Below are 15,489 nucleotides of genomic sequence, written 5' to 3' on the forward strand. Positions count from 1 at the left end.
TAGCACAATTGTTTTCTAGACCAAGCTGGATTTAGCCTAACCTCCAAGATTCAGCACTGACAGCATCCAGCCTCCAAATTATCTCCAACATTGGGATCCAACCTACCACCAGATTTCCAAAGTGGTGTCGAATCCGACATCAGTAGAGATACCTCCAGTAAGCTAAAACAGATTAAGGTGTTACATTAAATCTGCTGTTCTATCTAAATCAATTTCTCTGCATTTTGTACAGTTATGTTAAAAAGCTTTAATGTTAGTGTTTACCATGTGGGAGTTGACGAGAAACATTAATATGTTTGAACACCTCAATGTGAAGTACTTATAGTAATAATTGGATTGAATATATTTATATAACTGACATTTTAACACCAAATGAAGTAACCAAACAGCAATTCCTCAGCTTTGTAAACACCTATATACTAGTTATAAAGTAAATAAAATTTTGTTTATTAGTCATGTGAGAATTCTGAACAATCATTCCAGTAAATTTTCATGCCAGCCAATTAGTAAGTACCAAATGGCTGAACGACGAACTGTGGTGTGTCGGAAGGTGGAACCTCCTGCATGCTACATGACCATTGCATTTTAAAGCCAACAATACAAATACAATAAAAAACATTTAATTGGTACAGTGTATTTGCTAGTTATTTATTGTTATACATTTCATCAACTGTCTCTTAAGTAAAAGTGAGTGTTAGCAAAACAAACTTAATTCTGATATTGTATCAAATGAATGGTAATAAAACTATTCATAATAAATTTGTGACAAGATTGTGCAAATAAATGAGTCTAGACTACACTAACATGCTTTATTTATTAGTATTTTTGAGGTGCAAGTTGACACCAAGGTTACGACCTGACCAACATAATCACTGAATTTGGGTCAATGATGCAACACGGCTTAGCCAAGAAACAGGCCATTGTCATTATACTGCATTATTGATATATATTATGTGTCTCCTGATTAAATTGCTGACCACAAAACACTTTGCTTTGTTTCTCATATAAAAAAGTAGTACAGGAGATTTTGACAGCAAACAAGAGTTGCAGAATTTTCAGAAGTTATTTGGCCCCAATAAAACCTAAACCCTAATTGTGATATGAGATTGACAGTAACACAACTAAACCTCAAGCTCTCTCGCACATCACATGGTCAATGCTAGAGTAAATAATAAAGAGCCTAAGGCCAGAACGTGATAGACAACATATTTGTAATTGCTTTTAAACAAGAGCTGGCATTTGAAATTAAGTTTTTGCCAGCATTTACTGAAGCTAATGCACCTCTGAAGCAAAAAAAAAAAAAAAACATTAATCGCAATTCATTTACACTTTCACAGAAGTTGGAGCCACACCTCTACTGCCCAAAAAATATGCATTTTGCTGGTGTGGGTATTAACACAATACAGAATAATGATCTTGATAAACAAATACAGACCAATAAATTATCAAATAATTTTCACATACTGTACATTCTATCGGGTTTAAAAAATGGCTTTACATTTAGCTAGTGCAAACGACTTCTGTGTCAATCTAAACACACCTTTTTTTTGCTTAAAGGGGATTTTATAGCTTTAATAGCATGACGGCTTGCCAGATGTCAACTACTTAAAAGTATCATTCACTGGGAAGCACCTGAACTGAACTAAAAATTTATTTTAGACCCTCTCCTATAACAATTAACACAACATAAGAGTCAAACTGCTCAGATACTATTGTAGTGATTTATTTTATTTATTTTTTTGCTTTGACATCATAAAAAGGCTAATTCTGAGGGGGAAAAGGCCCATCAACATGCAGACTTAACATTTACATGTATAGCTTTAAAGATCTGATGTAACAGACAACAGTTAAACTAGATTAAAATCATCTGAACAATACAAATTTAAAACAAAACCTATAGTTAGTGTAACATCACATGTACAAGTGAAAGCTGGTGTTAAATATGTGAATGGATGCATGTTGGTTATGTCTTTAGATATTTCTGGAATGTGTGTGGTGTCACAGTATTATTCAAGGAAGTTTAACCTCAGATGAACCTTTACATCGTCCTTTCCATTGAAGCTCTATTCATATTTACCCAAACAAACAAAAAAACACCCCACACACACAAATAGGCCTGGACAACTGGCTGTCTGGTCCAGTAGCACATAAAAGAGTTCTAAAGATGTAAACTGTATGAAATGTACAACTTATTTAAATTTACATCTTTAAAATCCACTCGTTTTTTTTTAATTTATTATTATTTAGCTGGCAACTAGAGATCTACATGTGGCACTAAAACAGACTGAGAAAAATATTTTTTACCTCCTTTCTTTTACTGCCCCTCTCTCTCTCTCCTTCCACTCACACAGCAAGCTTCACATAAGATATTACAACTGGGTATCTTCACAGGAAGCATCTGACCACATGAATTTTTATCATGGAGAAAAAAAAAAAAAAAGGCAATCAGACAACTATCAGAGCTCAAAAAGAGAGGCCAGAAAACAAACATTTACAAAGACACAGTGAGGAAGAGACAGATGCAATTAAGTTTTACACTCCATAAATCAAACAATTTAAAAAATGTGCTCTCTTTTTGAGCTTGGCATGAATCTGTATTTAAAATGGTTAAGCAATGGTAATTCGCTGAAATATATATATATATATATATATATATATATATATATATATATATATATATATATATATATATATATATATATAAAAAAAAATTTAAATACTTCAAGAGGGGAAAAAAAACTGTAAAGTTCTTTCAACTTTTTAGTACAAGTGTGTAGTTGGGCTAGCCTCTATTTTGGTGTTTAATCTTGTAGACTTGCTACATTGTAATCCCACGATATAAATGCATTTTACGTGCACCATATTACGCCCTCATTTAAAATTGTGCTGTAATAATATAATTCAATTGCATACACAACAGTCCATTCATTCAAAACTGTCCCTTATAATCTGAAAAGTGGTCATGTGCATGTGTGTGTTAAGAGGGGTGTGAATGCATGTATAACATTTAACCTCTCTGCTTGTGTTCAACTGAGATCGCATGAGCTCAGGGTCAAAGGGAATCACCTTCCACTCCTCCATCAACATGTGACATGCTTACACACTCAGAGAGACTTGCGCTCCGAACAGGAAACCCTCCCAACTAATTGTTTTGTCATAGTTGAATGGTCAAAACAAAAATGAGCAAGACCAAATTTTTATTTTGCAAGAACAACTTTCAGATCACAGTATTAGGACACAATGTAAACTTTCCTAATAAAATTTTTTATTTTTTTTTAAATTCCCTTGAAAGGAAATATCCACACTATATTAAGCAAACCCCTGTAATAGTAGTGATGTGTGTGTGTGTGTGTCTTTTGATGTAACACACTTTCTGCAAAAAAAAAAAAAAAAAAAAAAAAAAAGTATAAATATTTAGTAAAAGAAAGAATGACAGCCAGTGAGCCTGCACACCTGTACGACACCGATGCACCCAAGTACGTCTGGAGCTACACACAGCAACATACACCTGTGCCCTGACTGCAACCTCTCACTGTTACACACATGCACTGACCAAACAAAACTCAGCAACTCTTCAAACCAACTGCATCTACAACAGTCCGCATCCAACAAAAACCTAAACTGTATCATTAGTTAAGAAATGCTCTAATCAGACAATATTTGTGCTGTTTTTCTCAGAGTTAAAGCTGGCTTGCTTTGCACAAAACACAGCTTTCTCACACACACACCACTTTCCCTATAATCATTAAAAGAGTGTGGGTGATGTCACAGAGACTTTCTGTGTGCCTGTTACCACACATTTGCTGCTGCACATTACAATGGGCCAGAACAAGTAGAACACTAGGTTTTCAATTTAAAACAAAAAGTTAACCTCATGTCATGTCACCAATCTTAACAGAATTATATTATTCCACTTAATATGGCAAATTCAGAACATCTTGGTGTGGTGTAAAAACCCTTCTTAAGGCTTTTGTCTCATAAAATGAATTGCACAATTAAACGATTATTAAGTCTCATAATAAAAAGTGTGTTTAGCCTCTGGTCAGGAGATTTGAAGTGTACGACTTAATTTCCTGCAAATTCATGTTTACACTCTCACACTTGTAACCATACAAAGCATGACTGACTCAATGTATTTTCTTAACTAGTTGTATAATTCTTTAAACTCCACAATTTCACTAAACTCATCTATGTTTTTGGTTTTAAAACTCACAGTAGAGCTGGCAGCATGAGAATTCGACTTTCCCTTCTTCCAAAGGCCAGTCTTGGATAAACCAGAGAAATGTCACATTCTCTTGTCTTGACATGCAACATATTTTAAACTGTTTCATCAAGTTTAACTGCCAGCATTATAACAATGTCATCTGTTTTGTTACATAAACTGCCTTTAAAAAAAAATTTTATAATTATTATTATCTAAGACTGCAGACTAAAGGACACACAATTATAATATATATAAGTATTGGTGGAGATCTGCCATATTTATTCCCATTTCTTAAGAGAAAAGAAAAAAAAAATAAGTGCATAAATTACACCTCACACCATAATGTGGTATAGATGAGAGATGCAAATCAACTCAATGCACAAAGTGTGACCTACCTAACATAACCCGTAAAATTATTGCTTACACATCATGATGGCAATAGATCAGGCCTATTTTGTCAGTTTTATGGAGTGCATTAATTTTAACTGCATGTGCAGGATTAAGCTTTAAAGTGTTTCAAAGTCATCATAGAGAGCTGGACTTAAAATGGCATTTATAAACTTTACATACATTACAATTACAATTATTTAGTACTAGTAATAATTTATTTACGGAGCCTTATGTAGGTCGAATTTGAAAAATATAGCCTAATTAAAAGAATAAAAAACAATTCTGTTGACTCTGAACAAAAAAAATAAACATATTCCTACTGTTAAAATATAAATTATTATAGTATTAGCTCTATGTCACTGACACTGAAAATGGGCATTTAAGTGTGTATGACATGCCTGTGGATTGCAAACTGCAATGTTGCGAACATGATAAAGAGATCGTTGTGGTTTTCTTGTGGGGGTTTCCCTACTGTCCCAGGCAGGATCAACTCCCAGGACAAAAAACTGCCAGGAAATTAAAAACAACAAAAAAACCATCTTAGGAGTCTCTGGATGTTTTTATTTATTTATTTATTGACTCTTTGACAAATAATATTTTGTACTGAGCTATGCTGATCATAAAAAAAAACATGCAAGGAAATTAAAAAATTACAGAAACTTAAAGCACTTTAGGACTGATTAAGTTTTTTATATAAAAATAATGTTTGGTACTCAGCTATGCTGACAACAAAATATTACAGTTTTTATTATTATAACATTAAAAAAAAAAAAAAAAAAAACTATGTATATCACTCACAAATCTGCTTGACTCTTACACCAACCACTGTGTTTTGTTTTGCTTGGCCTAATATTAATATATATATATATATATATATATATATATATATAAATTTTTTTTTTACATATTAATGTAATTTCTCTGCAATGGTAACACTAAGACAGATGTTTTCTGTTTCATTCATTCTATGCTGCAATGCATTTTTTGTTATATGTTTGGCCTTGGGCCAATAAACATTGCATTATATCAAACTGTTTTATATTAAAATATAAAGGTTGTCCTGGGTCCACTCCTTTATTTCATAACATAAAATATTACTCTGCAATCTGCTTAACCAATTAAGTGAAGAGCTGCCTCAATGGCATATATATATATTATTACGTTATATAAATATATATATTTTCCCCTCTTGTAATATATGGCAAAGTGTGCCAAATCAAAGGTCATCAAGGGCCATCTTTGTCCTGTGTGCCCTGAGGGTATCTCTGATGTGAAGTTTCTGTTATAGGGCTTGTGCTGATATCTGGTGTAACCAGTGTTACTAATTCTTTGTGAATAGACATTAAACAACTGACTCCAAAATAACACAGATTATGCTATTTAAGCTAAAACAGACAGCATTTAAACTTTTGAGACATAGAGTGACTAACGTTTAACCCCTATTTACTATCAAAACCACATGCCTAAAGTATACAAAGTCTTTCAAATGATGTGTTTAAAAAAAAGCCTGTTTTGTAAAATACAAAGAAAAAGCTGTACACGCTTTCCATACAACAATGTTTAGGTTGATGAATTTAATCAAATGGATTAAAACTCACTGGCCTTGTACACATCTTTTTTATTATTGCCTGTTTGGGCTCAAACTGACCCTGGGTCTCTGCAGGGTTAACCCCCTTGACATCACATGACATGGTCAGGCCTTTACATCAATCAACACAATTTGGAGGTCAAAGCACCATGGTAACGGCTTAATGACCTTTCTGCATGTGACCTCTACATTAAGCAGAACAAAAGTGGCTAAAGTTCCACTGTTTTCACTATGGAGTCGAGTGCAATGTAAGAACGCCACCAAGTTTACTTTAAGAGCAGACAGAGGAAAAACAATCTGCGTTGGTACAAGAACCACGCTGACACCAAGCTTTTTTATGAATCCCTTTGCAAAATAAGCGGCTGCCGATCAAACGATTCACCGCCTCTTTTTCTCGCTAACACACACACGTCTATATACTTTCACCTAATATCACTCTAAAATGATGATTAGCACGCGCTGTCGTGGCAATGAACATTATACATGTAAAATTTCAACAAAAACCTAAAACAATATGTTGAACAGCGACACTTCACTATTATACAACTAGGCCTTAAATTATTCGACAATGCAACTTGGTTATGTAATTTCAATTTATAGGCCTGCATCGGGCTCCCCGCATTCAAGTATAAATACGGGTCCATAACATTTAGTGTGATTACAATGGTTTCAAATTGCAAGGGAAAATGTACAAGTGTGAAGTTGCGAGTATGATGTTGCAATCGCGTGGCACAGTAGATCACCACATTTTGACGTGTTTGTTCAATCGAGATGATCCTGTTCAACGAACTGAACAAACTCACTTTCATCTAGGCTATTCGGAGTTGTCTAATTCATTAGCGACTCCAGTTTACGTTTGTCAGTCAGTTGTTAATACAACACTATTTTTCCACTTTGGAGGTTACCTTACAAATGTTACCCTAGTATTTTTATCAAACCTATAAAACATGAACCCTTTGATCGTTAGATATAATAAACAAGAGAATCCCCATTACTTTTATGCAAAACTTTGCACTTACCTAAAACACCTGAACATCGTAATCTTCGTAAATCCATTAAAAAAAATAATAATAATAAAAACAAATCGTTTGCAATGCAAAATTCAGACGGTGTACCGTTTATATATTTTAATGTTAAAAAACAAAAGGGGGGAGAGATACACTGGTCACCACTGCTTATTTCAACGAGGAAAAAAAAAAGGAAAAAAAAAAAAAAAAAAAAGAAAAGAAAATAGGATCCCGGGGTATCGCTCGCTGATAGGCTGTCGGGCTCGCCGGCCGTCTCGCTCACATCCCAGTCCCGCTCAAACACGTTTAAAAAATGCACAAAACCACCTCTCTCATCCAAGGAACACACACCAATCCATTCCTCATCGCTTGCGCTAATTTTTCAAATTTTTACACATTTTTAAGTCATCCGTGTATTTGTAAAAAAAAAAAAAAAAAATCGAATAAAAATAATGTTTCGTTTGATAGCGCGGCTCCAGTCGGACGCCCCTTCTCGCTTTGAGATGCTAGCCAGATTAGCTTGCTAGCTCAGTTCAGTTTCCACTTCAATATTTGTTTTCACTTCACATCGCCTTTGTGTCTCCCGCGCTGTCACTAGAAAACAACTGCTTGAAATTTGTGGTCGGTTGAGAAAAAAAATATCCCTCCTTTGCTGTCCGAAACAAAAAGAACAAAGTATTCCCTCGCTCATATTACTGAACTACAGTACGGAGCCTCTCTGAGCAGCTGTTGTTGCTGAAGCTGCTCACTCGAAAATGGCGCCGAAAGCTTCAGTCTTCATTCAAATTGGCCGGAGCCTCCCCCTGCCCGCATTGGGCATGCCGGGACCAAGAGCTCCACGCCGGATTGGTCGAGACAAAATGCACCCTCAAACCGGCTAGCAACACAGAACCCACGCACAATATCCATACACGGCCAACGGAGCACGGTTTAACCGTATCTCTGCCGGTTCGCGTTTGAAATAGCGAATGTTAGGAAGAGCGATTGTTTCATTTGCAATCACATATCGGGTTTACGCCACTGGTAGTTTTGGGCGGTAGCTTTTAGAACAACGCAATGATGAAACCAACCTAGAAACTATTGCTGATCTGATTCGTACTTAGTTAAGTCCCTTAAAAATAATTGAAATGTACGGATTCTCTGCTGGGGTATTGGGCTTTTCTAATGCGTAAGTGGGCGTGTGTGGCAATGCCATGATGACGCGATGTCAAATGAGCTTTATTTACCATTCAAGAGGGAAATTAAACATTTGAATGGGATTAGCCGTTGGGATTTCTGCTTGTTTCATTACTGTCTCGATGACCTATTTAAAAGGTGCCTGTGCAGTTACTCGAAGAAGAAAACTCCATGAAATGAATAGAGAACGTTGATGAAGCCGACGCAAACCGTCATACTGGATGTAGCTTGACAACAGACTCTGCGCTTTTACTACAGCAAGCAGAGAGCAACTGCGAGCTGCGTCACTCACACCACCAGCAGCGTGAAGGTTGATTGGGAGAAGAAAGAAACTGCGCTCCATCTGTCAAATCCGCCCCTTTCAGATTACTGCCGACTGCATCATTCGGATAGTGACTTTCAAAATGTGGCACCGCTTTGGAACTGTTTGACGAGCAACCTCTGATGATTAATTTAAGAAGATTTTAAATATCTGGTGGCTATGTGACTATATTTCTTTCTAAACGCCTTAATTTAGTCAGAATTAACTGTAAATGTACAAACAAAGACTATTTTACATTTACTCTTAAGAGTATGGGAAAATGGCTTCAACATGTAGAACATTTTGCTATCTGGAGGACTTTAGTTAAAAGTATAGTTCATCCAAAAATTATCTCATTATTTACTTTCTTTCATCTGCTGAAAACAAACGAAGATTTTTAGAAGAATATCTCAGCTCTGTAGGTCCTTTCAATGCAAGTGAATGGTGGCCAGAACTTTGAATCTCTAAAAATCACATAATGGCAGCATAAAAGTAATCCATAAGACTCCAGTGGTTTACTATATGTCTTCTGAAGTGATGCAATAATTTTGGGTGATAAACAGATCAATATTTCAATCCTTTTTTACTATGAATTTTCACTTTTAGAATGTGAAAGTGGAGATTTATAGTAAAAAAAGGACTTAAATATTGATCTGTTTCTCACCCACACCTATTATATCGCTTCGGTAGACATAGATTTAACTATTGGAGTCATATGGATTACTTCTGTGTTTCCTTTATGTGCTTTTTGGAGTTTGAAAGGTCTGGTCACCATTCACTTGCATTGTATGGACCCACAGAGCTGAAATATTCTTCTAAAAATCTTTGTTTGTGTTCAGCAGAAGAAATAAAGTCATACACATCTGGGATAGCATGAAAGTGAGTAAATAATGAGAGCATTTTCATTTTGGGGTGAACTATCCCTTTATAAAAAAAAAACAAGATAGCACTTCTCAGCCTATGCAAGCATAAACTTCCCACTTTTCAGCTATAACAACTGGTTGTCATCATTGTGTCAAATGACACCTACATAATCTTACATAACACTGTTGATATAAATAATCATGAAACATCTGAGAGTGACTTCCCACAAAGTGTATGTGTAAGTCTAATGTATCAATGGATGAAAATACTAGTGAGATGAGGAATTTTCATCCCTTTTTTGTAGGCTACAGATAAGCTGGTAAGGACAGGAAGTGTGTCAGCAGGAAAATAATTGTTCAATACCTATCCACCATACCGTACATTTTTCCAGTAACATAATGCCAACACTTGCCAGCTAGTTACTGTAAAAACCTGATTACAGTAAACTACGGCAATTCCTGTATATATATATATATATATATATATATATATATTAGTTATTTCTAATTATTGTAATTGGTACCTGAGGTATACACTCACCGGCCACTTTATTAGGTACACCTGTACCTCTACTTATTCGTGTGATTATCTAATCAGTCAATCGTGTGGCAGCAGTGCAATGTATAAAATCATGCAGATATGGGTCAGAAGCTTCAGTTAATGTTCACATCAACCATCAAAATGGGGAAAGAATGTGATCTCAGTGATTTAGACCGTGGCATGATTATTGGTGCCAGATGTTTTCGCCCACAGAACTGATGCTCGCTGGATGTTTTTTGTTTTTGGCACCATTCTGAGTAAATTCTAGAGACTGTTGTGCGTGAAAATCCCAGGAGATCAGCAGTAACAGAAATACTCAAACCAGTCCATCTGGCACCAACAATCGTATCATGGTCGAAATAACTGAGATCAAATTTTTTCCCCATTCTGATGGTTCATGTGAACATTAACTGAAGCTCCTGAACCATATCTGCATGATTTTATACATTACACTGCTGCCACACGTTTGACTGATTAGATAATCCCATGGATATGTAGATGTACAGGTGTATCTAATAAAGTGACCAGTGAGTGTAATAGGCAAAATGCTACTGTGTAATGTGTACACCTCATGAACCTCTATTAAAGTGAAAACCTTTATGGTCAATTGTATGCCTTCTATGCATTGATCCATACCTCTTAAAAATGTATCTAACTTTATCTGAACAATTAAAGGTAGATATAATAACCTTGATAGGTAGAAAAGTTATTATTGCTGTAGATCTATAGGCCTACATTGTGCTCACTTGTTTTGGTCATCTGCATCCTAAGATATTACAAATCCTTTGCTTTTCAGTTTACATTTTAATTCGTCCACACAGAGTTATGATGTACTGTATATCCAGGGCCGTTTCTGAGCATATGGGGGCCCTAAGTGAAATCCTACTTGGAGCTTAACGTTTAAGATGAAGTATGCTATAAATTGCTCTCAATACGGTTACATTTTATTTGTTGTGTGTCTATAGCCTTGTTTACACACTCTTATTTTCCTCCCACCATCAAAACAGGACACTATTTAAACATCTGAATAATATCACCATCCAGAACTTTTAAGCTATCACCGAAGTCGCTTTTTTAAAGGAATATTCTGAGTTCAATACAAGTTAAGCTTAATCGACACCATTTGTGGCATAATGTTGATTACCACAAAAATACATTTTGATTTCTGTCCTTTTCTTTAAAAAAACAAACAAAACGGTGGTAACAGTGTGGCACTTACAATGGAAGTGAAAGGCGCCAATTGTTTTGGAGGATTTAGAGGCAGAAATGTGAATATTATAATTAAATAAAAGCAGTTACATTAATTCTTTTGTTAAAACTCATGTATTACTTGAGTTGTAAAGTTGCTTAAATAGTCATTTTTACCACTGTTTTAGAGTTTGTTGACATCCCATCGTCATAGCAACAAAGTTGTAAAATTTTATATAACTTTACAAAGAAAAGGTTAGGAAGTGATTTTATCACAATAAAATCGTGTTAAACTGCATATTGTTGACGTCTTGTGGCTATACTTTTGAAAGTATTTTAACATTTACGGATTGGCCCCATTCATTTCCATTGTAAGTGCCTCACTGGACCCAGATATTTGCTCTTTTTTTAAGAAAAGGAGGGGCAAGTCTAAATTAATTTTTGTGGTAATCAACATTATGCCTAAAATGCTGTCGATTGAGCTTAACTTGTATTGAACCCCGAATATTGCTTTAAGTCAAAACTCCAGTTAGGCCTATCAAGTTCCAATCATCCACGTCGTATGCTACTGAATAAACTCTATACTTGTTCTTTCCCCATGTGTGCACACATTTGTCGATGTAACCAACTTAAGCTACATTTACTACTACACACATAAATCGTTTATTAGCCTTTCATTGTAAATATGCATTACTTTGCCAATGTTTTTTAAAAATGCTGAACGAGCATGCTTCGTGTTTTGATCCGTGACAGTTCTCATTTACTATCAGAAGAGAAAGTAACAAAAGCTGGCTGTAGACAAGTCCAGACAAGAGCGTCAATCCTTACGGATGTCCCGCCTATTAAAGGTGGTCCTCCGATGATGCAACGCTTTCCAAATATAGCGTGTTGCTGAAGCAACCTAGCCACGCCATTGGCGCCACTCTCCGTCAGTCAGACAACGTCACGAGGCTTGTGTTATTATTGTAAACAGGGTGCTTGCTTTCCAGGGGCTCTTGAGTCCCGAGCCTTTGCTACGCGCTTTCTTTGTTCATTGGCTGAGACGATCAACAGGACAAAAGACTACTTACGAAAACTAATTGTACATGCCACAGACCTCCTATAATCGTTTGCGAAAAACAAGTTAAACACGCATAGTAATAAGTTAAGTCCCTGTTAATTAAACATGTTAAGGCACATAGATAAAAATGCATAACGAAGACAGACAAAGAGCAATACTTTTTCAAGTTTTTACAAGTGGTGTTTTTTTAAATTCGGGATTGCTTAATCTAAGTGAAGTTCTTGATTTACGGTATACAATATTTTAACAGCTTGCTGACTTCATCAACAATATGAAGTGAAGACAGCGATGCAATTAAGAGTCAAAACTTTTCGACGCCGATAGCTCAAGTGTCGTCTGTTGCCACTCCTGCACATACAGTCTTGTGGCACCATTGTTTTAACAAAAACACGAGCTTTACACTTAACTCAAGAGTTTTCCCTTTTTTGTTGCTCTAACACCGGAGTTCCAACAGTTTGCAAAATGCTCAACTATTAAAATAGTAATGTTAAAGTCTCAGTGGCGGTTCACATAAACACAGTGCGGAGAGACTGATCAGTACATCAAAGTTGACATGAATGACACTTACCTAATGCGCCGGGGAAATTGACAATGTAGGCTACAGTATGAAGACATCACTTGACTTTAGGGGGATGTTCAACTAATTATATAGACTACAGGTTAATTGAATTTCGCACCACAGTTTCAGTTTATTTTCTGTCCTTTCACAAGGTATCGAGGAAGTGCTTTTGTTCCAGTATTTATACACAGCGTCAATGTTGCGCATTGAGGAGGCGGAGCGGTAGCGCTGCACGAAAGGATTAAAAAAGACCGAGAGCTCGACCTTAGATACTAAGACTCAAACTCGACCCAGCCTTACAACACACACACACACACACACACACACACACACACACACACACACACACACACACACACACACACACACACACACACACACACACACACACACACACACACACGTTCAGATTAGGTCACGTGCTGCAGATAGGCGACAGAGTCCTGTGTCATAACTGCAAACAATCCTGCTCTCGACAACAAGACCGGTCGCAGCGCGCGCCCCAGCGTTTCTTTACCCTTTAGCTGCGCGAGAGACGCCAAATAAACGTTCAGTTTACTCATCTAACATGGTCAAGTCTCCTTCCAGTGTGAGACACATTTGCTTGAATTTATGATAGAGGTAAGAAACCTCCATGCTCACGAACACGAGTTCGACCATCCTTTTCTCTTCGATTTGATACGTGAAAAAGTATTTTTCTTCTTTCTGCAATTAATAAAGAATGAGACATTATTTCATTAAGTGAGTTTGTTTTTTCTCCTTTTTTTACGGTAGCTACACCTGCATCCGAAGACTAGAGAGTAGGCCATATTTATGTCTTGTATGAAAAATATCTGGTGAAAAAGATAAAACTCAAATTTTGAAACATGATTTGAAACTGCTGCTCTCTACTGTTGTGTTCGGTTACACCAGCGGCGGTGTGTTCAGCTGCATTAGACTTAGAGCAACTAAAGCCTGTCAAAAATCACTTTGGGGCTGCAGCATCAAAAACACTGACCTTGCACGACCGTAAGCAAGACTACTTATAGCACATATGTTTTCTGTCTTAACCATATTTTCAGTCAAATAATATAAGTTAAAAATATAGCTATCCGATAAACAGTTTCAGCTTTAGGCATTTTTTATTTTTATGTATAGAAAGAAGTAAATGACATTTCTCGAACTTTTATAAAGACATTGAATTCTTTGAAAGTTAGGGTAACAGTAATCAAGCTGTTATAAACAAACGACAAAAGGGCTTCGTACAATTGAAATCGTTGTTCTGTACGAAATGTTGCATTCAACATGACTATTTTATTTGAAGGGTTATTTTGGATGGCACGTGGCGTTTAGGAAGTTAATTTGAAAGTGGGGCTATTTATAACAGGGGGAAAACACACGGCCTGTTGACACAGCTGAGGTGAGGTTTTTTCAACGTTTTCTAACCTTCCTCTACTCAGCAAATACAGGATTACGATTATCACTACATGGCTGTAGGTGATTTTAGGATGAAGTAGGCTACAATATAGGCTAAATAGGTATCCAGCAAAATAGCATAATTTAATAAATGTAAGGCTATAATTAGCCATCTAAACAATGCGACGTAACATATTTAAGATTTATGTCGTTTTGTAACAGACAACAGATATTTTTCTGTTTTCGTTAAGATTGGACTAGGCTATTTTGATTAATGTTTTGTTCTTAGTAGTGAATCAGATCGTTTTGACCAGTTCCAAACCCAATCTATCATCATCTTTCGTGTCTGCTAGAATTTTACAGTGACCTGATGCGTTGTTAATTAGAAACAATAAAAAAATAAATAAAAAAATAAAAAACAAGAAGAAGCGTTAAACCGGTCTCTCTGCTTGTTTCCAAGCTGCTGAACATATGAAAATATAGACTAACGAATTCGCTCCTTCGACGAATGAATTTATTAACCAAAAACACTGCCTGTACGAATGACCAACGATTTTCTTCGTATCTTTTCACTTACCACTCAATTCCTTTTGTAGTTTTAAAGTATCAAAATTATTATTATTATTATTATTATTTTTTTCAAACAACGCTTCCATGTAGGCTATAGCCTAAATAAACAAATCAAGCGGCACAGCCGTACAAGCTAAATGTTTTAAACAAAGTACATTTTGTAAAATGGCAAACCTATAGCCTATATTAAATCTCAGTTTTGCGAAAATATGCAATCACTCAGAGATTCAGAAATTGACAGCACTGCACAAAATGCTGTTGGTCGCCCCAGACTGCTATTCCAAGATTAAACGTGCAAACATTATTAATACATTCTGACTAATTTTTTTGGAATTCTTATTAGGTTAAAACTAAAACCCTCGTTCGTATTATAATTGAAAAAAACTCAGAAACATTTATATGATAAATTCGTCAAAACGTTGGCTATTTGATGTCTCGCCGAATGTCGTCACAGATCGGAAATCCACTTTATGATTCATTAGACCTCTAGTAACAGACCTGTAATGCGAAAAACACACGACAATCCCAAATAATTCCTCGAAAATGAAACCGACTATTAGTGGTCATTGAAACTTATATGCAACGCTTCTCAACCTCAATAACTGACTCACCCATCAGTAAACTCTTCGATGTAGCCTACCTCAGGC

General features: G+C 35.9%; 1 long non-coding RNA gene across 2 annotated transcripts; it reads right to left on the reverse strand.

The window, feature by feature from the left end:
• Positions 1-42: 42 nt before the first annotated feature.
• LOC127446806 (uncharacterized) lies at positions 43-13,020 on the reverse strand. Of its 2 annotated transcripts, none has more exons than XR_007898250.1 (3): positions 12,887-13,020; positions 2,305-2,398; positions 43-162 (listed from the first exon to the last, which is right to left on the reverse strand). It is a non-coding gene; the product is annotated as an uncharacterized LOC127446806 (long non-coding RNA). The 2 variants fall into 2 exon arrangements; XR_007898251.1 differs by lacking the exon at positions 12,887-13,020 and adding an exon at positions 7,202-9,065.
• Positions 13,021-15,489: the final 2,469 nt, after the last annotated feature.

The sequence above is a fragment of the Myxocyprinus asiaticus genome, chromosome 10 (assembly GCF_019703515.2).
Source record: "Myxocyprinus asiaticus isolate MX2 ecotype Aquarium Trade chromosome 10, UBuf_Myxa_2, whole genome shotgun sequence".
NCBI lineage: Eukaryota > Metazoa > Chordata > Actinopteri > Cypriniformes > Catostomidae > Myxocyprinus > Myxocyprinus asiaticus.